Source organism: Amphiprion ocellaris, chromosome 18 (genome assembly GCF_022539595.1).
Source record: "Amphiprion ocellaris isolate individual 3 ecotype Okinawa chromosome 18, ASM2253959v1, whole genome shotgun sequence".
NCBI lineage: Eukaryota > Metazoa > Chordata > Actinopteri > Pomacentridae > Amphiprion > Amphiprion ocellaris.
This window is the reverse complement of record NC_072783.1, coordinates 23955217-23978348: the sequence shown is the minus strand read 5'-3', so window position 1 is coordinate 23978348 and position 23132 is coordinate 23955217. Positions and strand designations below refer to the sequence as shown.

The 23132-nt window shown below is 43.9% G+C and overlaps 1 protein-coding gene across 5 annotated transcripts in view; it reads left to right on the top strand.

Annotated features, from left to right (window-relative positions):
* Positions 1–23132, top strand: part of raraa (retinoic acid receptor, alpha a) — a 162367-nt gene that overhangs the window by 23792 nt on the left and 115443 nt on the right. For 2 of the 5 annotated variants that reach the window (XM_035955475.2, XM_023286342.3), the window contains one exon: positions 19858–19979. The exons of 2 other annotated variants lie outside the window; for them this stretch is intronic. The gene's annotated coding sequence lies outside the window, so the exon portion shown is untranslated. The remainder of the gene's footprint in view (positions 1–19857; positions 19980–23132) is intronic. One more of the 5 variants, XM_035955474.2, reaches the window with a different exon arrangement.

Sequence of the window (23132 nt, the reverse complement as noted above, 5' to 3'; positions counted from 1 at the left end):
GAGTGTGTGTATGAGTGCTGAAATTGATGAAGAGACCTCCCTGGATTTGAGTGCTGCTACAAAGCACCACCCGATACTGTATGCAGAAAACCCCAGTCATTCTAGGCAAGAGGGCGTAGCTAACAGTACTGAGTAGTCTGCAGTTCCTCTTTGGGGCGCCTCCTGACAGGAACTTGGCAGCGAGGAAACATAAACAAATTCCCTGCGGTGGGCTGGCAGGCTGGGCGGCGCGGTTCCCCCCTGTTACCATACATGCACAGCGAAGCGCAGCCCGGCTCAGGCTAGCCTGCTCAGCTCAGAACCCACAAGCTGTGAGAAATAGATCTTAAAGGGACAGGTGCCGCTTGCTGTCCTTAAAGGGGCACAGGCCCACTCTGTATCCGCAGTCTGTTTTCCTTGTAGTCGTCACAGTTGCACAGGCCAACACATTTGCTTTCCACTGTATTGTTTCGGACTGACAGTGATGTGTGTTACTCCTGGTGCACTGACCTCTCTGAGAGATCCAACAACACCATTCAAGAACAGACTGGGCAGAGGGAAACTGCTGCCAGTGGTCCCAAAATTGTTGTTTGTGCTGAGAAAGCAAAAAAAGCTGTAGCAATGATGATGTAATGATGGAGGTTGTGGAGATGGGAGGGAGTATAGTTGTTGAGAATAAAAAAGAGGGCATGGTGGGTCCAGCTATCACAGTACATGCACACACACGCACATTATCCCCACCGACAAAACATACATTCTTGTACATACATCTTATTTTTACGCTCGTGTCCACACAGAGACTCACAGGCCTGCAGTTTTGTCTTTCTTCTTTTCTCCCCCTTTCTCTCTCTGCCTCTCCAAACACAGTGGTGTATTGTGCAGCCTAACCTGGTCCCTATCCAAAGGCAAAGAGAACCCAGATTGCTGAAACAGAGGGCCCACTACTAACAGGCCGGCCAAGCTGTAGTTGTTATAGCCTGCTGTGGCCTTCCAAACCAATGGGGACCGCTAGCTGAGCCCAGAAACTGTGTGCACATGTATGTGTGTGTCTGCGCACACATGCACATTCTTTTTGATCAGCCACAGAAGGGTTTTTTGGACAGAACTTGCAGGAGCCGACATGGCACCTCTGTGCAATTTCATAAGCACTGGTAAAGGCATTTGCCTGACTTTTAATAGTCCTTCTTCTCCATAACATCATCCAAACGCACTATTTTCAACCGTCCTTTAAGGGCGGTGGTCATGAGGATGGGCCGCAGAACAGAAGGCAATGGCAAGTAGGAGGAGGAGACCCTACTCCTCCCTCAGTTCTTTTACCAGGAGGATTAAATGCATCAGTGGTTTAAGTTGCCTGCTTGACTGGCTCATCTGTGTCTCTTTCATGTGATTAGCACCTGTATTAATGTGGTGTAGTGTATTACCCGGCTGGATTGTCTGTGTCTATGTTTTGACGAACGGATTTTTAATGATTTTTTTTTTTTTTTTTTTTTTTTACTGTATTATAGCTATGGCTTTTCAGAGCTTCAGGTTAAGTTTTTACATTGGCTACACTTATTTAGGTACACCCACATTCTCACTGTAACTTTATCATGCTGAATAATACTTTTTAAGTAAGCTCCTGTATATACAGGTAACACATTATCTAAATGATTATGAATAGGGATTAACCTGACTTCTGTATGAAGAGAGGCGTCACTTGTGGCCAAGCACCTCATGGCATAGGACAGATTGCTTGAGACATTGTGCTTGTTTAAACATTTCAGTTCAGAACAACAATGCTCTGACAGCACATGTACTGTTCCCAGGTCTGCTTTGGCCACACTCTTGGCTATACATACAGTGCGTAATGTTGGCTGGTTTATCTAATGGTCGTGCAAAGTTAAAGGGGGAAAGTGTAACACAGGTGGTTTCCTGAAGCTACACTTAACAGATGAACCTCTAAAGGGCTGACAGGCAGTAGATAGTACAATTTACAGATGTCCCCTAAATGCCTCAAGTGCGACTGTATACGCTACAAGGCATCTGTACAGAGATGCTTCTCGTCCCCACTCAATAACTGCAATGTACGCAACTCAGACAGGAATGTGACCGCAAATTTGTTAGTTTTGAAAGAGTGAAATAAGTTCTAATGTCAGATCAGCCTAAGTTGAAACTGAGTGAGACACATTGGGTGGAGCGCTGCCTTTTGGGAGCATAGAGTTCCTTAAAAAGTTTTCTTTTCAAAGTGTACTTAACACATTTGTAGAACTCAGGTAATCTAAATACAGGGCATGGTTTGCTAGAGCGGCATTCATTTCCTTAAGCTACATTATACCTACATCAGCCAAGTTCCTTCCCACAAGTCATTTCAGCTGTGCAGTTGCGCTGGACCATGATTAAACCTTTATGCAAAATCATTGCAGGTGCCTTAAGAACATGTAAAACGGGAAGTGTTGGGAGATTATGTCACTGCCAGACATTTTGTGGAAGCAACAATGCTGTCATTTTCCCAACTCTGTGTGTGTGCATTTATGCAGGAGAGAGAGAGAGAGAGAGAGAGAGAGAGAGAGAGAATGGATCAGTCGTTACTCTCCCTGCAAACAGCACAGTGGTGGAGGGAGGAGTTGAGGATGAGAAGGGAATGACAGAAAGTCTTAGGATCAAGCTGTTCCACTGACAGAGCACAGTGCAGGCTGCTGTGGTGACACTGCAGTACTCAGGGAGACAGACTGTGGAAGAGGAGGAGGACATTGAGAGGATGGCAACTAAAAGGAATTAAAGATGTAGATGAGGACACTGAAAATGGGAGATTGAGAAGAGACAAAGCTGAACAATGCTGGTGTGGCGCATTTCTCTTGAGATACCATTAACTGGTGTGTGTGCACGCGTGAGTGAGTGCATGTACAGTGCGACGCTCTCCATTTAACTCCATGTGTAAGGCTCCTCCTAATACATGTACATGTCCGCGTCTTTTGTGTGTCCCGGTGCTCACGTGGAGTAAAACCTCCCACCGATGAGGTAAAGACGACAGCATCGAGGGCCCCAGATGTATCTTCACCCCCGCCCACCTCTCCCATGTCCCAGTAGGCACATCTCTGTAATGGCCCCCTATCGATCCTGAGGCCTCCTTGTCCACACTCAATGCCCATCGATCGCCACCTCGCAAAGAGTCTCAGAGGGCTGCTACACATCCTGTCTCCGCGGCACGCTGTGTGGATGACGTGTGTGGTGTGTGTATGTGTGTAAAACAGAGCTTGTTTATTTTATTTATTTATTTTTTTTTACAAAAGTAGCCCTGTGTGTCCATACCTTTCTGTCAACCTACCTGTACTCTATTAATGTAGCCGGAGACCTTCAGTGAAACTGCCCCGCTGCACCATGAAGTGAAGGCCTTACGCTCATTAAACCATGAACGATTCAGGCCTCCACGTCTAAAACCTTGCAGCATGAAGACATAAACACCCGACATAAAAAGACTCACTCTGCAATCTCAGGAGAGACAAGACAGAAAAGAAAGACAAAAAAAGAGACTCCCGCGCTTTCCATGTTAAAAAAAACAAAAAAAATCTGATTAATCAGTCAAGCCACATGAAAACTTTGCTTGTTATTGTTGCTACTTGATTTATTGAAGGCCTGGATCTGGGTCAAGCACCCCCCTCCTCTCTCGCTCTCTCTCCTCCCTTCCTTCTCTTTTACCCTCTCTGCTTTTTTTTTCCCTTACCTAAATAAGAGCCAACCCCCCACGTCTCTTCCCTTTGTCTCTCATCTGGTTTTCTGTTTTTGTTAAAGGACAGTTGATTAATGGTGCCACAGACAAAGCCCACAGTCTGCTCTCAGCCCGGGCTCAGATAGGGCTCCGCTCTAGGTAAAACAAAACACGTGTGCTCTGGACAGTTACTGGAAGCCCCCGAGGAGAGAGAATGGGAAAGATAGAGAAAATTAACGACACTAGTCACTGATGTATTATATACAGTGGTATAGCTCTTTCCTGCAATCAAAATTTTGCAGCTATAGGAAAAGGATGTAGGAGTTGTGTGTATTATGCACAGTCGTGGGCAGACATACTCAGGATGTTGCCTTTTACAATGTTTTTCAGTCACAAAGATTTAACTTTGCACTATACCAGCCAATATGTGTTCGTTAAAGTATAAAGTTGTCCTTCTGTTACAGCTCAGCTTTGCCTCTCACAGTGTGAAATTGCACATATTTACTGATTTTAATGTAGCGAAGAGACATTTCAGCACCTGAGTATTGTTGCTTGCCTGCAGGCTCCTCAGAAATGAGTGCCATGCCACTGACAGTCTTATAGAAGGGAACTGCCTTATTGAATGATAACTGAGCATATTATTCCTGTGGCTGCACTGAGATTTTTATTGTTAGTTGTCTCTATTATGGCAGGTCTTGACACTCATGTCATACTTTATCGCTCCACACTTCAGTGTTTGGTATGTTTGTGCAGCACTGATATGGTCTAATTGGGTGCATTTGCTGCTGAAGGTAAACTCATTTTCTCTTATTACCAAGTAGGTACACTACTCCACTAGATATTCTATATGGTTAGACTCACTGAACCATTCTACTGCCTTTCAGTTCCAGATGTTGTATACATCATGAGCCCATATAGACAGAAAATGGTCTTGAATGAATTGTACGACAAGAGATTATGAACAATGAGTATAATGTGTCCTTGCTTTTTGAGGACGGTTTATTTCAACCTGATGTATTTTCCATTAATGTGGATGTAGTCTATGGCTCTGTAGAGCATGCTAAGTTTGCCCTTACCTCCATTGTAGAGATTAAATGAGATGAGGAGTCACACAAAATACATGTCATCCCATATGCTGTAGGTGGGTAATTCTGTACAACTGCACTGATGTAGATGACAATATGCAGCGCTGTTATATACTGTCATGGCAGTATGCTTACTGGTTTGTGCTTTGCCTCTTTAAATTTTATTTTGCATTCATACAATATCACTAGAAGAGGAAAAGCAGAAAATATGCCATTATTCTGACTCAGGCCAGTGCTATTCTTTCTGCAGCTGTGAGTACAGATGGATATAGTGTAGATATTCCAGCCAACTGTGAGAATGACGTAAGCCTACTTTTTGTTTTCTCTGTTGTCCACTTTAGTATCCAATGCATCTTGTATTTCTTGTTTGTAAGTGATGCATTGGTCTCTACCTGGCTAATATCATTTTTTTAGTGTATATCTATTTTTTTTTTTGACTCATTGACTCAACTGACTCATACTTTTACCATTAACAGCAACATCGACCTTCAGCTTCACTGAGAATGCCCCTTTTCCATCTCAACCTACTTTTTATAAAGTGAAGAGTATCACCACCCAGCCTGTAGTATGTGAGCAAAAAGCAAGCAGGGATTTCGTTTTGATAGGAAGTCAAAGAGATCCAGCAGGAGTCTAGCTGGTCAGCAAGGTCACTGTCCAACAGCAACACCACCAGCTCTTTTTGAAATTGTGTGAACCCAGAGGAAAGATGGGCCTCTCCTGACGAGTCTGTTGCAGCCATCCACTGCTTCTCACCCAGACAATATGTGCCTTCAAGCTTCCTGTCTGTCCCTGCTCACACAGAATCCACCTGGAAGCCTTCCTCTGGGTCTCTGAGGAGCGAGCAGTGGCATTTTGACCGCCCGAAGTGATCAAGCAGGACTGTTCTATAGAAACATTAGAGGGTACGCATCAGGGCTATTGGTTTTTGGAATGCTCACAGCTCAATCTAGGACATTTATGAAGGCATTTTGAATGTCAGAGCAGTGTAAGTTGACATATTCACATGCTGCTAGCATACCAGTGGGAAAGAGGAAACAATAAATAAATAAACTGGCTTGGCATCAGAAGACTGATGAGAAAATGCATTGGGGACTGTTCACAATAAGCAGTGTGACTGTGAACCGAGACTGAAGCCGGCGTGTTCCTTTTCAAAAAAAGGACTGCATTTCCGGCTGGTCTCAAATAGTCCCAGAGTGGAAGTGCATTTTTTAACTTTCCCTTTTGAACTTTGCGTGCGAAGTATGAACTGACCTGCAGTACTAGCTGAAGTTTCCTTCCTGGTGGCACAGAAAAACGCAAAAAGATGTGTTATAAAATGAGCTGAAACTTCTGTAGGTCTTATGCAATGTGAACAGGACTCACTGAAAGTTAACGAAATGCATAACTGACATTGTCATTGTGGACAAAAGGGACATCTGAAAATCAACACAGCCATTTTTTTTCCTCAAACAGAGCAATGTCCATGGCAGCTGTAAAGGTGACATGTCATTTGTTGACATTGTAACTTGCTGTGGGGTCCGAACAGTGTCGTCCAAACAAGCATGGTTGTCTGCTCATATGTATTCAAGTGGATCATCTTCACTTTATTAGACTGAACGCCTGTTAATAATTCATACCCCGCTTTCTCTGGAAGCAAAACTAAAGTCTCAGCTGTGCCTGTCTTTCCGTATTTCTTGTCACTGGACATCCAAGCCTTTTCCCATTTTGGACTGCAATTTATTTACTCACTTTCACCTCAGCCCCCACCCTACAATGTGCACCTGCTTGGATGAGCAGATGATGCTACGGTGCCAGAGGCAGAGGTAGAGCAGGTTGGGCTGTGTATTTTTATTCCCATCTTTTCTGTCATCTTTTTTCTCTGTCATCATTACCTGTACTCTTACTGTACTAAGCCGATATGTACCCGCTACCCAATATACATTCTTTCTCTCTCCCTCCATCCATCCCTGGTGGGTCTTGATATTTGAGTGATTTTTTTTGCTCTTTTTTCTCCTCCCTTCTCTACATCTCTTGTTGCACTGTGGTGTCAGATTTAGTTATGTATGCACACCATGTCTTTGATCCCCCCTACACTCCTGCGTTGTGTACATTGCATAACCACCCGCTGCTAAGCCTAGAGGTGTACCTCAACTCCCTCTCACTCTCTTTCTCTCTCTCACTCTCATTGCTCTTTTTCTGACACCCCCCCCCTATCTTGCTTTTGCTTCTTTGGCAGCAATCCAGGTCATCACTTCTTTCCTCCCTCTCTCCTCTCTCCAATCCCACACCTCAAAAGTCAGAGCAGTTGGTCTCCCTTGCTCCCTTACTCTCTTGGTGTATTTGTCTTTTTCTTATTCCCTTCTTGCTATCGTTGTTCCACTCCTTTTCCCTTGCTCGTCCTTTATATCCCATCCTTTCTCTCCTCTCTCTACTCATCTCCCTCTCGCTGCCTCCTGCTCTCCGCTATCCCAGTGGTCTCATTAGGCATGAAGGAGGCTGCCTGGTGTGTGTGTTGATGTGTGTGTATATGTGTGTTCTCTTAGGCAAAGTCTCACTTGGCTGAGCATGCCACTTGTACTAGCGGGGGCCTAGGCTCCATTATTACCACAAAGCTGTCACAAACAGTATATAAAGTAGCCTCCTGTTGCCGAGTTGTGGGTGAACACTCTTAACAACAGCAGCTACCACTGCTCTGCACCACCAGAACTATAGAGAAGCTGCAGAGCTGCTGTTGCTATGGTCGTAGAAGCCAGTGTGCAGAGATATAGCATCCTATACAATAGAAATTTTAGAAATATATGCACACACATTACCTTTCTGCAATTTTGCCAGCACATGCTGCTCCTGACACTTAAAACCACATACCAAACACATCTGTCTCTTCTCTATAATGACACCCCACCTATGTGGTCCGAGCTCTGGGATGTCCTCCTCTCTTCCGAGTGAGTGAGTGATTATATGTGTGTCTACCACTGTTTTGCTAGTGTCTAGTTACAGAGATGGGGCCCTGTGCAGGAATGGGCCTCTCTGCTGCGTTGCTGGCAGGTCTGACCTCAGCAGGTCAACGTCCATTACCACATGAAACCTAAATGTCAAGCACAGCCCCCTGCTACAGCCATTTGTCTTCTCTGTGGGTCAGTCAGCCTGGATACACATACACATGCAAACACACTCACCTGCTCTTACTTGACCAGCACAGAAATCCTGTTCACACGGGAGTGTCCCTCAGCCTGTTCCTAAGGGTGTTCTCTGGTTATGTACCATCTATACAGATTAATGCATAGTAGAGCTGCACAGTATATCGTTCCAGCATTAGATGTGTGCATGAGCAACAGTCACATAGCAACAAGTGCAATATGAAGTAAGGCAAATAAACTCCAGACACATCAAGTTACGGCTTTTCATGCTGCTCGATACAAAAAGAAAATTACACAGTTTTCATTTTCCATGGCTAATCTACAAGTAAAGTCTGTCTGAACATAATTTACTGTGATTTAAGGGTTCTTTGATACACTGAATTTGTTTCATTTTTTTTTCTTGCAAGACATGAGTTTGCAGACTTCACATGTGCATAGCAAAAGCAGAGGGAGACAGAAGAGAAAAGAAAGTAGAGAGAAGATTTGATTGTGAAAAGACATGCAGCATGAGTTCTATGGAAACATTTCAGCTACAAAAACGATGATTTTGTCTGTCTGCTGTGTCCTAAAATTGGATTTAGATCTGCACAAAGCTCTGTATGATGAGTGCAAAGCTAGATCTGAGTGCTATGCAAAGCAAAAAACTATTGTGGATGCCAGAATTATAGCAAGGCTTTTTTCTCAACCCCTTTTTTCTGCCTTTTTGAAATGTTTTTTTTTTGTTTTTTTGTTTTTATTTTCAATGACCCTAGTCATTCTATAATGATGAATTCTTTCCAAATGAAGTTTTTCAAGTTATCTGTTGAAAATCCCTGCATTCTTTTTCATATTGCAGCATGTTACAGAAAAACTAAATATCACAGCATCAGTTTTTTACGGTATTGTGCAGTCCTGATCCTGCTGCATGGCAGAATCTATCTGCTGATACTCCTCTTCATAAACACCAGAAAGTAATTTCTTCCAACAAATTTGAAGCTTCACTGCTATTTATTGACTGTCAGCCTGAGTAGAACCCGTTGTTAGCCAACAGATGTTTAGTTTTGGTTTATCTGTGAGTGGACTGAGTGATCCTTTATGTTCATGATAGCCACAGAGTCAGAAAACACTCCGCTACAGATGTGCTGCTCTTTTTCACTTTGGAAAAAAAAGTGCATTTGGCAACTTCTTTTAGAGTTATTATTTTGTGACAGTTAAACAAGTTATGTCAGTGTTGCAATCCTGTGAAAATGGAAAAAGTAGTTGTCGCTTTCAAGAGGAATCATTTCATTCCTCAACAGCTGAGCAGTCTATTGACATTTGTGTTACAAGGTCACATCATGAAGATGATTCATTCACTATTTTAACGTTTATCTTGGAGGTGATTAAGCATGGAAAATGTCTTTCAAAACTGAACACCACCTCATTTGTTCCCACTCGCCTTACGCAAGCTCTCTAATCACCAGTCGATGTGGAAAAAAAGCATTTTTCCTCCTGTATACAGCAACGAGCCCTAGAACAGCCATTATCAGAAAGCTGCTGGCCAACTCCATCACTTGTTCCCCACATTACTGAGCAACCAGTCATCCATTTTCATAGATAATGTACAGAGAGACCCTGCATTTGGGAGTGTGTACTATGAAAGCTACCATGAATGTACACAAACACACACATGCACATATATAAACACATGGCTTGTTTACAGGAAGCTGTCAGCCATGTGTCCTTATGATAAATAAACAGTGAAGCATCCTCTTTTTAATGATGGCATATACAGGCCTGCGCGCCGAATATTGACGGAAAGATTGAAAGCATTCTCAAGGGCCTTTCCAACATGACATATGGCTCTCACTCTGTATTTTTTCCTCTGCCCTTCATTTTTACGTCCCCACCCCCCAGCTCTCCAGCTTTATTTGTCTTAGACAGTGGCTTGTGCAGGAGTTTGACGATGTAAGAGACGGCAAACACATTTATCAAGGGGAGAAGCCAATAGGGAAAACATCAAGAGTAGGAATGAAAAGAATGTGATCATAAACAGCGAGAATTTTGAAAATGAGAAAAGAGAAAAATGTGAACTGAGCCCGTCCCGGATAGCAGAGGGCATTCGGAGAGTGTAACTCCAATAGAGAACAGGTTGTTTTTGAGTTTTCACAAACCTGAGACGTAGCAACAGTGACATCTCAGGATACCGCAACAGCAACGCCACCTGCATTAGCAGTCTGCCCGTGCCGTGCAAAAGATGCCGTTCTCCTCGCTTTGATAAATGTTTCATTGTTTATGCTGCCTCTGCCTCTCTTTCTGCTCGGTCTCAGTTTCTCTCTCCATCCTACATGCACACTGCTGAGTGTTTTCAGAGACTGGCAAGCTTTTTACCAAGTGTTGTTTCAGTGTTAGTTGAGCGTTTGATGTCTGTCTCAATTGTTGTTCATCTGCCTCTCTGGGCCGAGATCACAGGCAGCATTTATTAATCTGCTAGTTCAGACTCACAGCTAAGGGACGGCTACCAGCAGGTCCTCCACATGCCTTTCTCTTTTTTTTTTCCTGGTTTCTACTTAAAAACTATACGCTGCCCCCTTTTTTTGACTATTAGCAATTGACCTACTTTATGAATCTAAACTTAGCTGCTCTCAACCCAAGGCAAAGGAGTGAGTTGATGGTTGTGTGAGAGGGGGGGTCAGAGTGTTATCTGTGCTGCACAAAGACACAGGGTTAATTGATGCATGCTGGTGTCACTGTGCTGATTGCTTGCTTTTTTGCCTCGTTGGCTTTTTTAAGTTGCAGTTTAACCCCATTATCTGATTAGTGGTATGTGCGATGGGGTTTGGGAGTGTTTTTGTGTACATGTGTGAGTCCTAGTTGCCTCCCAAAGATGAAGAGGTCTCTCTTTACCTAAGGGGGGTGGGGTTTGACAGTACTGTAGCACCCCCCCACCAGCCCTCCATCCTTCTATCGAAGCCCCCAACCCCTCCTCACCCCCTCCCCCTCCCTTGCTGCTGATAAATGTGTTTTTCTTAAAGGAAGGAGGTGGTTGGTTTAGAGGAGTCTCTTTTAATGTAGCTTTTTTTCCCCCGTGTGTGTGTGGCTTGCTAATGCAGTGCAGGGCCATGCAGCGGAGGCTACAGGCAGGCAGACTCGGAGGCAGGCCCGCAACCTCGACCTCAGCATCATTTGTTTGGACGAGGGCCGTCAGCGGCTGTCACACGGCCCATGATGAAGTGTCAGTCGGTAATTGTCCCCGCGAAGCATCCACATCTCAGGGGGTGATGGTGGAGGGAGGGAGGATGGGGGAGGCAGGGAGCTGACAGAGAGAGAAATGACACCCTGGGCTCCTCCTATTTTCTCTCTCTCCCTCCTTTTCACTCCCCCCTTTCTTTCTAGTTTCTCTCCGCTTTACCTACAGCTGCACCTCATATGAAGGTCTGCTGTGTGTCTGGCTCAGGCCAGCGGCACCCACAGAGCTTCAGCTGGGCCCCACTGGTGGCAGCATAATGAGTGCATCTACTGTAAATCTGAGTGTAAAAACAAAGAACCGAGAGCAGGATTGTAAGCGTCTGCTTCTGTGTATGAACAATATTTAGCGAGCATTTTTTTTTTTTTTTAAAAACCTCTCCTCATTCAGTCTTTTATCTCACGCCCCCACATCCTAATTATTTCTTGCAAACTGTGCAGTTTATTTTGGTGATTTTCATTCTGAAAGTTCTCTGGTTAAAACTGTGACTGCCTTTACTTCCCTATCTTAAACATGCATAAATATTTTCTAGCCCTTGTCGTTTTTGGTAATTAGATTTAGCGGGGGGCTTATATTGATCGAACAATGTCTCTATGTAATGAAAAGCTTTTACAGGACTCACAGCAGCTATTTATAGGGCAATCCATAATATGTCGTATGTCGGCGGCCCTAATGCACATCGCCCAGGATCTTGTGCATAAATTGCCAGTGGAGGTTTGTACTCAGAGCCCAGTATAAGTGCTCCATGATAGACGAGTGGGGGATTGAATGGACAGATAGGAGTGGAGAAAAGAGAAATAGAGAGGGATGAGATATTAAAGAACAGACAAAAGATCAGGTGAAAAAGATTGGGGGGTGGGGGGGCGAGGTGTACATATAAAATGGTATAAGAAAGTTGATTCAACATGGAGAGGAAGAATGGAAGATGAATAGTGAAAGGTGGGCAGGATAGGAAATGGAAATGCGGAAAGAGGTTAGGAGAAACGAGGATATGGAGGAAACCACCTTGAGACACGAGTCCTCATTCCTCCATTGAACTCCCCCCCACCCACCACCACCACCATCATCATCATCACCACTGTGATGATAGGGTGAAAACTGTAATGCATGGTAGATCAGTAATAGGGTTGCTTATGGAGGAATGAGAGGACATGATGGTGGAAGAATAACTCAAAGAACAAAGACCCGAGTCCAAAAAAATGAAGAGACGACAGAAGTAGGCAAGAAATATATGCAGGAAAAGGGAAAGAAATATGCAAAATAACAAACCAGGAGAGACTGCACATTTGACATGTGGCTCCCTATGACACCCTGAGGACAGCAGGTGAATTAGGAGGCAGATGGGAGGCATCCCGGTCCTCGTCCTTCTGTCTGTCTGTCTGTCTGTCTGCTGGCTGCAGGTGGAACACAGCCTGCCACTGCTGTCTAAATAAGGAAGCTCTCGCTCTCTCTCTTGCATATACACTATCTCTCTCTTTCTTTCCCTTTAATGGGGCACTGGCCTGGGGCGCTGAACCAGCTCCCTCTGGAGCGACACACATAGAGCATGCACACACACTGATCATGCATTACAGACACTCCTGGATGCCCTTGCACATGGTGTGATACACACACACCGAGAGGGAGAAGCAGGGGAAACCACGGCCCCCCAAATTATGCCCCAGTCTGCGAGATGATGAATCTGCTCGGTGATTAGTTAGTTGAGGAGGGAGGCACACTGCTTAGGCCCTTTAATGGGCCATCATTTGGAAGATAACTGTATTGTCCTATCTCTCTTGACATTTAAATCTAATCAGACCCTGCTGGTTAGCTCTGTGGTCCACAACAAGGGAGCCTGGGAGGGATAAAAGGCTGCTAGCAGCAAGAGATTGGTCCGTGGTGGGGCATTCATCCCAATGGGTTGAGGCTGAGCAATTAGAAAACAAGGCACACATTATTTCATGCATTCTGTTGATTATTTATTTTTGATCTGACAGTCAGTTTACAGAGGCTCAAATTCAGTAACAGAATAGCACAACAGACGCAAATAAAGTCACTTTCCCTTCCATGCATGTATGTCTGCATACACATAAATATCACTAGGCAGCCACTCTAAGGCCTCTTTTCTGCTCCTTATTACCACAGATGAGATGCTCAGTTTGATTAACACTTCTCTTTCATCCTCTTCATTAGCAGAGGAAAGCCAGTGCAGCAGCCGCGGCCCATGAAAGGAGGGCATGAATTAGAATCCACTTATTCCATAGACTGCCACTAATTCCACACAATGGCGCTTAATAGTGGGGAGTAATAGGAAAAGGGTGTTTCTAATTGTTTCTTTGGACGGTGCAGTGCAGCAGCTGTTTCCGTACAGTGAAGCAGGCCGCTCAAAAGAGCCCGAACAAAGTCCAGCGGCAGCATTGGAGGGCCTGCACGACTCAGTTCGATAGAGCTCGCGAGCAATAAATGCGTGTAGACGAGCCAATTTCCTCTGGCGAAGCGTCCTGCAGAGTGGAGGAGCTGGGCCTCAGTCAATGAGAACCACCTGGTGCTGAGGGAAGTGATTAGGGTTGGCACCACTGTGAGCGAAGAGCTGTTTTGTTAAGGGGGATGGAGATGCGGGGAGGAGGGGGGAGCTTGCCCGAGTTTGGTTTGCTGGAGAAATATTGACGTTAGGTTTTTGTCAAGGCGGGATCTGAGGCACAATGTTGTTTTGTTGGTGCTCAATTAGAGGGAATTATTTTGGTTACAGCATGTGTTTCAAGTTTTGATGCTGGTGCTGCCTGTCGAGTCGGTTGGAGCGTGGGACATGCCACAACAGTGGGGTTGTGGGTTCAGCACCCACACGGATTACGCACATACCAGCAGAGAAGTCAAAATAGCTAAGAGAGTGGCTAACCATGGAGGAGAGGAACACTCTGCTTGGATTGATGGGAATTTTATTGCACCCTCAAAAATGTGTCTGGAAACACAGTGAATAGTGATGATATCTGCATAGTAAGAGGTTAAGTTGCAGCATCGCCCACCCATACAGACAGAAACCCCAATCAAATAGCATTCAGTGTGCTTTGTTAAAGCATGTCACTGGGGCATGAATAAAAACAGCCTTTACAATAGGCATCTTGAATTTATTTGTGTATATAAGCTGGCCTTGGCAAGATGCTCCCTAATGCTTTTTATGTCAAGGACAGAGGGGTAGATGGATTTAAGACCTCATTGATGAATATTTTCTATAAGAGAAGTTACCTTCTGACTTATTGCCAGCTATTATTACTGTAAAAAGCTGATCAAATTAAATAAATGTGCATTCTCAGTGGGATGCTCTATCTTAGACCTAAGTGTGATTTTTGTTTCGGGTCTTGTTGGCCATCTTTTCTGCTAGTTATGGTAACATCATACTAAGGCTGCATGAATACAAACAAAATCAATAATCCTAATTATTTTCATAAGTACTGATGTATTTTTGCGACCCCAATTATTCACTGATTTACACTTTCAGATTTAAAGAGCAGCACTGCTTTCACTTTCATCCCTACTAATGTACAAATCTTTCCATCAAAACAATACTTGTCCTCATTCACAGAGCATATCCTTGAAGCAAAATATAAATAAAATTGGAGGGCTCTTTACCCAGAATTAAATCAGCAGCTTTCATTTTCATATTGTGCAGTACTGTGTTGTGCTGTATCATGTGGCTGTTTTGGTTATCTGAACTGATGCTGGACAAGGACAGTAGTTCACTGAGGTAGTACAATTCTTCTAGTCCTCTGTGCATTCATTAAATTACAGTTGCATTTTTTCAGGTGGTTGAACAAGTTAATTGTGTTATTTTTGCAGCCCAAACACAAAATCTCATGGCCTCTTTGTCTATGACTGGTTCTTGATTAACGTTGCTCGCTCTAAATCCAGAACACTTCCAAACAACGGATAATGATCTGTTTTGAGAGACTAGCTCTTCACCTTCACCTCCAGACATTTGATTTTGATTCAGCCCATCTGCTCGCTGTTGTATATTACTGTTCTACTCTGGACAGCAGCTGCAAAATGCAGGAAATTTTTGCACAGGGTGCTGCTGCAGAGGTTTGTGTGCAGTGTAATGATGGATCCCAAGAACTGAACTTAAAGCATTTCCATTACTTCCATTGGCTGGGTGTTAGTTTGTGATGCGATTGATTTGACGTGCCGCTAAGTTGTCCGTGAGCAATGCATGCATTTAAAACAACAATATTGCAGTTGATCATTTTCATTAAATTATAGGAAGCTGAAATTGTGATTGAGATTAGTATTTGATTAATTATGCAGCCCTACGTCATACTCTTACTTGACTTCTAAAAAATGTTGGCTTGCCTGGAAGATTGTTATAAAGCTGTAAAATCATCCGACTGTTCACATTTCTTCCTTTGCCTGACATCTTTTGAGTGATTCTCAGATCTCTGCAATTAACTTGGGGAATACTGTTATTATTAGCCACGAAAATGACAGAAAATAAAACCCAAGTTGTAATATACCAGAATTATCCTTTCAATTAATAAAAACAAGTGTGCAGTCATGGTGCTCTTGGTTTTCATAGAGAACCCCACCGAGAGCTCAACCTCTGCTCCGCTGCACTGTTCATCTGAAGACTCATTCACTTTGATGTTTCTTTAATTTATATGACCTTTTAATTTAACCGCACATGTCAGATCCTTCCCAGGGTTCAGTATTCGCCGGTAGAAATGTGTCTGTCTGTGAGTGTGCGCCTTCCCACCGGGGTTATCACGGTTGAGTGAATGTTGGCTTGCCGACAGTATCTCTGATCACATTTGATGATGGAAATACATACCACTGAGGATTGTGTGTGTGTGTGTGTGTGTGTGTGTGTGTGTGTGTGTGTGTGTGTGTGTGTGTGTGTGTGTGTGTGTGTGTGCGTGTGTGTGTGTGTGTGTGTGTGTTTGTGCACGTGTGTACATACGTAGCAGAGCAACAGCAGGCAGATTGTAGAGATGATGATAGTCCTGGTTGTGTCTCTAGCTGGCATTAAACTCTTTGCCTATACTATTTGTCTCTTTTTTTTTGCTGAATCTACAGGTCTTGTATTACCACATTCATAGCCTTCATCTTCCTTCCTTCTTGTTTTTGCACCTCATTTCCTACTTTTCCTTTTCTCCTGCTCTTTCATGTCATTTACATTTCCCCTAGGAGATCTACATATTGTCAGTTTTTCACAAATTTGCCACTATGATCTCCTTCCCTCTGCTTCTGCCTAGTGCCCTCTTTGTCCCGTTCTTTCTGTTCGTCTTTAAATCTCTCTTCATCTCTTCATTTCTCCCCAGTCTGGATCTTGACATTTAGGCCTCTAATTGAGCTGGCGTCACTTGAATACTTCATGAAGCAGGAACAACAGAGAATCCCTTCATTCTTTTCTGTGTTCAGAGAGAGTAGGCGGGGTCTCTCTGTGTGAGAGAGTTTTAGAGAGAGAGAGCGAGAGCAAGAGAGAAATGTAAAATGTGAAAAGATTTTTCAATTTTACGAATGTGAATCAGGTGTTTATTTGTATTCTGCTTGTGTATATGTCCATTACACAGTTGCAGCTTTGTTATTGAAGAGTTGAATACATGAATACACTGGATATTTTTAGAAATGGACCTGTAATAACTATAGAAACAATGCACTTTTAGCTTTGGACATGGTGACAGGAATATTTTCTGATGCTTTATGACTTGAAAAAACAGTGGATTTGTTGTGTAAAGAATTATTAGTTGCAGCCTTGTTTGTCTGATTTGCTATTCTTAGGGTTGGGTATCGAAACTAGCTACTAACTTCACCAACCGAAAAGTACCAGTTCGTGCTAAATCAGTCTATAGATTTAGTGCATCTGGGTGAGAGAGTACAGTCTACATTCGAGAGGAACAGAGCGAGTGAGACTGTCACCCCTGCAGCTTCTTTAATTGCAGTACACACAACAGTGAGGTGAAAGCGGTTGCTAGTATAGATACCAGCATTTCCCATTCTTCAATGTATTTGTGGTGGCCCACCACAATATGAACATTGACCACCACATATTGATTTTCTATTGTTTTACTAATTAAAACGGGTAAAATCTTATTTCACTGTAGCGCTGTGCCCCACTGTAGCTCTTTCTCTCTCTCTCTCAAAAAACACATTGACAACAGACCTGCACATGAACAGCCAATACTCTCGGTGCACACTATGAAAAGTAGATGAACCAGGCGTAGATTTCCTTTTCAGCAGGAAACACAGTACACAGCAACTGCTTAGCTGTTATACTGAAATTTTGTCCTTTGTCGACACTTTATGTCTGATTAGAGGAACTTAATCTCCTATGTCAGCATACACATCACAGCGGCTGTGGCTATGTGCTGGTAATGTTTCTTTTCACAACCACTTAGCAGGAAGAGAGTTACTCACCTTCCACAACAGGTGCCCTCTGTAGTGGGCCTTTGTCACGCACAGAGAGAATCTGTGGGATCATGCAGAATGTTGAAATTGAGTAATCTGGATTATATTTTATATCTGAAATTGCATTTTTGTTATCATAGAGAGAATAAAGTATCAGTAAAAGGTACCATTACATACCAGAACCAAATTCTAGGTAGCAATAGTGGTTCAAATGTAAGTGCTAGCTAATTAGCCACAATATGGATCCCATGCCACATTTAATACTCTGCATATCTGTAGAACACTCGTTGTGACAAAGGTGCCCATCGACTATAAAATGGTTCATGGTTATAAAACTGAACCTGGAACCCACAGCTCCTACCTACTTTAAGGAACTGATCTCCTCCTCCTCTCAGCTGAACACCACCCCCACATTCATTCCCCAATAGTGAAATGAAGAAAAGGCCTACTCCTTTTCCAGAATGTATTTGACAGCTACTTCAGCTCTCCACTGACAAATCAGAACACATTCTCGTGCATACACGCCGAATACCTTGGACCAAATCCCTGGCTAGCTCCATTGTGCTGCAGAGGTGCTGATCAATCAGAGCTAAGGATATATGGTCTCCTTTTTTGATGCTGCTCATAGTTGCGACCTTCACTTTTTACTTTCTGCATGCAAGGCCTTGAAACTGTGTGTGTGAGAGAAAGAAAGTGAGAAACGACGGTAGAGATAGAGCAAGATTGTTGTGTTTGGAAAGCTCCGTCTTTCAGTGAGTCTGCTTTTTCAGGCGAGAGGCAGATGAGGAAAGAAAGTGTGAGTGAGTGAGTGAGAAAGAGAGATGGAGAAGAAATGTTCTGAGTTCTCGAGTTGCAGACTGAAAGAGGACCCACTGCAGGATGCCCTACAGGCAACTGACATAGCTAAAGCACACACACACATAGAAGAGAAACTGAAATATGAAACAGTGGCAGCACACATCAGCGCGTACAGTACAAGACAGAGAGCCCGCATTCATACACACACTGACATGCACACCAAAATGAGTGTGTGTGTGTCCGTGTGTGTGTACATGTCTTTGTTCTGTCTGGCTGTCCTCTTGGCACGTAAGTCATAATGGATCTCATTATCCAGCTGGGTCGGCTTGGTGGGGCCTGTCTGGCAGGAGATGATAGCTGGATGGCTGAAGGGCTGCTGTAACACACACACACACACACACACACACACACACACACACACACACACACACACACACACGAGCATGCACACGCTTTATCCATATATGCATGTTATTTAGCCTGCACAGCTACTACAGGAGCATATACGTTTCATTTTCACTCAAATAGCATCAGCAGAAGGATAGAAAACTACACAGACAACCACACACACACACATGCACACACACACACACACACACACACACACACACACACACACACACACACACACACACACACACACACACACACACACACACACACACACACACACACATGTTTGCAACCCATCCAGACACAATGGACATTAGTGGCTCAGCTTGCCGTCAGACAGAAGGCGAAGTGATGCAGAGCAGAGGGAGGGACGGATGAAAAATGGAACCTATCCTCTTACTCCCTCTCTCTTGTCATCTCTCTCCCTCTCCTCCTCCCTCCCTCTCTTTCTTTCTTTCCTTCTTTCTTCCTGCTTATATCCTATCCGTCACTTGTTTGGAGGACACAGCAGATGTCGGTTTGTCCCTGGAGGTGAGCGGGGCTTGTGCTGCTATCTTTTTCCTCCTTATCACAGCGCAGTCTCCCACGCAGGACACAAGCGAGCCATGAATCACATGTGCAGGCCATGCAGAAACACACTGGTTGCGAGTTGGAGGAGGAGAAAAAAAAATTGTTGTGTTCCAGTAGATCACATGTTTATGTGAGTCTTTTACGCAAGCACAGACACACGCCGCAGCCATTTGGTATCTGAGCAGCGCTGGCTGTTATGCTGTGAATACAGGCGGAGCAGTTGGTTGCTCATAACACGGTTAGGGCCTACACTATTTGTCTGGACATGACCATTACCCAAGCCAATTACTGGCTGGTGTACAGGCGAGTCGCCAACAACCTAATGTTTTCCCGTCATGCCTGCCCCCCCCCCCCCCAAGAACCCCCTCCCTTTACAACAACACACACAAACAGAAGGAGGGGGCGAAGGGGGGAAAAGATAGAGAGGAAGGATGGAGGGCCTGGGGCAAAACCCCCACCCCATCTGACTTGACTGACTGATACAGCTAATAAACTTTCATTTAAGCTAATGTTCCTCTTTTTTCTGTTTTTTTTCTTCCCTCTATTCCTCCCCCCCCTCTTTTTCCATACCTTTCTCTCTTTGCTGTATTTTTGCACTCTTCATTTCTACTCCTCGTCATCTGTCTCTCTATTTTTCTGTCTGTGCGCCAGAAGAAGGGCCTGTCCGAGCAATCGATGCAGGCAGTCCACCAGCCGGAAGCCCAGTTGGCCGACCAGCACACCACTCAATCAGTCTGAGCAGCAACACACAGGGCTGCTGGCAACCAACTGAGGTAGACACACACTCTATATACAGCAGTAGATCCTGAACTGAACTCATTTTATAAATCATATACGCACACCCTGCAACAGTAGTAAATGTCGTACGCTGAGTTTTATACATCAAAACAAAGCCGATTGAATCAACAACAATATATCAGAGATTCAAACTCGTCTCTAAACAAGCACAGACGGACAGAGTGCTTTGGAATGAGTCTCCTTGACGCTGCCAGCCCATGTATCTTTGAATACTCTAGATAATATGGTAATTTAACTTTCAGACAGAGCAACTGCTTTGTTTCTCTTCTATTTATAGCAGGTGAATGGGCTTTGTCTGAGACCACAGTTGGCTCAGTATGTGCATGTGTGGTTTTCCATGTCCTGGTTACTGTGTCAGCTTGTGTTGACAGTGGACACGCTCTGTACAACCACACTGTTTGCAGTTGCTGTACTTCAACCGTTTTTTTTTTTATGTGTGTGTGCAGCAGATACAGTATGTGTGTCTCCGCAGTGACTGAATTCAAGGATTTGTGTCAGATTTCATTGCATTGTGTATCTTTGCTAGCCATAATATATGTGAGGCTTGTGTGCATGTGCGCTGTATATGTTCTCAGTTAATCTGTTTAAGTGTGCGGTGGAAAATGGGCCTCTGCTTTCTGTCTCAGTGTGAGCTAAGAAGGAAAAGGCGGGCATTTCTCCCATTTCAGCTTTGGAAAAGACCAGTGCGTTGGATTTTTACTGCCATTGCAACCTGCATTAGCAGTAAATCAGAACAGTATTTTCCAAATCATGTTCAGAATCTATAGTTTTTGCTCAAGGCTTCTTATTTCTCCAAGGGCTACAGTTATTGATTTCATAATTAGTGTCAGAAATTTACAATTACAATTTTCCACACCACAGAGCAATGTTTTGGTTAACCATCAATCCAAAATCACAAAGCGTTAAAGTATTATTTATTAATATTATATCTACAAAGAATGCTGTTCTGTCAGGAAAGGTAACCAAATCTAAGCTTATTATAGTGACATTTCATTAAAGTCACTTTATTCTACATGTCTCATTCCAGAAATCACCAAAAGTAAAGTGCTGAAAAAAATAACGAAAAAATCTGTGTTCCTCAGTACAACCATGAACCCATGAGCAACTGAGCTGTGACCAACAGACCACTGTGACAAAAATGGTCAGAGTTTTCTGGCTAAAACTGCAGATAGGAGACAAGTATGAAAACAAAAATGGAGGTAGTGAAATCTCTGGAGTATGTACAGCCACCAGATTTTCTCAGAAAAATGTAGAACACAATAACATTAATACTAAGTGTCCATCTCAATCACATAATAGTTGGTTACCCAAGACTTGTGTGTTTAAAATGGGTCAGAACATCCTGACCCTCACTATTTAAAATTATCTCCTCATGTGCCTCAAGTCAGGATTCATTAAGACTGATTAGGCCTCAAAAACGGTAAACCCTGGCAAGTCAGCGTCATCAGATGGCATAGAAAGTAACATGAAGAAGAAATCCTGGTGCAGATGCTCTCTCAGTAGACAGACAGACGGCAAAAGCATGCTGTCAAGCAGTGAGAGGTTTTGGTGTTTTGTTAAGCACACTATCTGACTCAGTCCTGTCAGGGTCCTCTCCTAGCTTTGGACAGGTGAAAGAAGAGCATTTGATCTGTTGAGAGCATAGCAGCCAGAAGTAGAATTGCTTTATTTCCCTCCTTTACCCATTGAACTACAGGCCAACACTCACTCTGTCACTCCACATACTCTTCTTCTCACTGTGTTTAAATTGATTTGGATGCTTCAAGTGAGCAAAGAGGAGCTCCACCCCTCTTTCACACCCGGCAGTCCTGGGTGTGTTGGTTGTTTTCATGGACATGTACAGTATTTCGACATGATTTCTGCCCTGCAACCTACATGTTAAGCTCAGCCATATTTCTGTGATGTGTGCACAATTCAAAGCACCCCCTACACCCGAATCCATATAGGTGCAGCCCTGCTGTCTGTTCATCCATCCAAAGGTGGGGAGCCCTATATACTGTGGAGGTGTGCTACAGTAGGGGAGGCAGACAGTCTTAGTATTTTTTAATAAGACGGGCAATAACAATAAATCCTACAGGCTAATCACCCACTCGCCAATAACCCCTCCACCCCCTCCATCCTCCAAACCCAGAGCGATGCAGCATTACCCCGCCGCCGCCGCCTTCAATTACACCATTCATCATGCGTCTTATCTGGCCGCCGGTTTGATTGAGTGTGCAATGGGAGGCGTTGCAAACCCTGCATTCTCTATACCAGTGTGTGTGTGTGTGTGTGTGTGTGTGTGTGTGTGTGTGTGTGTGTGTGTGTGTTGGGGGCGTTGACAGAAATGGAAAACTGTATTTGGGGGGATGTGGGCTTGTGCGGGTGGATATGGGATGTATTGGGATGTGTGAGTGTGTGTCGAGAGGGTGAGGATGTGTGAGCGTGTGCATGCCAGATCTACAGAAGTGTATAAATCAAACCAGATGATTGTCGCCCCACACTGATCTCCTCTGTCTCAGCGAGCGCATTTCTCTCTTTCCCCTCCTACTGTCCCTGTACTTCCTTCCTTCCCTCCTTCCTTCTCCCTCCTCCTCCACTTTTTCTCTGGAACAGATTTGTCTGGGGGCCCCTGTCTAATCTCCAGCAGTGCTGGGTGTTGGGAGATGGGCGACAAATTTTAATAAGCAACTGGGCGCTGTAATTTAGCGGCCTGGGAGGGAGATTAGGCTGATTGATGCTGGGCTCGCCTAATGGTCCAGCCTACGGCTTCCAGCCCAAATTGGTGGTAATGAAAGTTTTGTGCAAATTGAGATGGAGGAAAATACGGCATCCTCACATCTTCCCTCACTCTCTTTATCTTCATTCATTCTCTGTATTTCTCTCCGTATTTCTATCTCCCTGTTCATTTTCTCTTCTGCTCTCTCAGTCTTTTTGACAAGGTGTGTCTTTCTCTCTGTCTCCCTCTGTCATGTCCTCTTTTTCCTTCCCTCTTTTTATTCTTTATCTATTCCACTTCTCTCTTTCAAACTGTCCCTTATTTTCACCATCATTTTTCATGCCCTCTTGTCTCTTTGTCTTTCTCATCTTTTTTCATGCCCATCTCTCGCTCTGCCTTTTTACCAAAATCGATTTGTCCCTCATCTGCT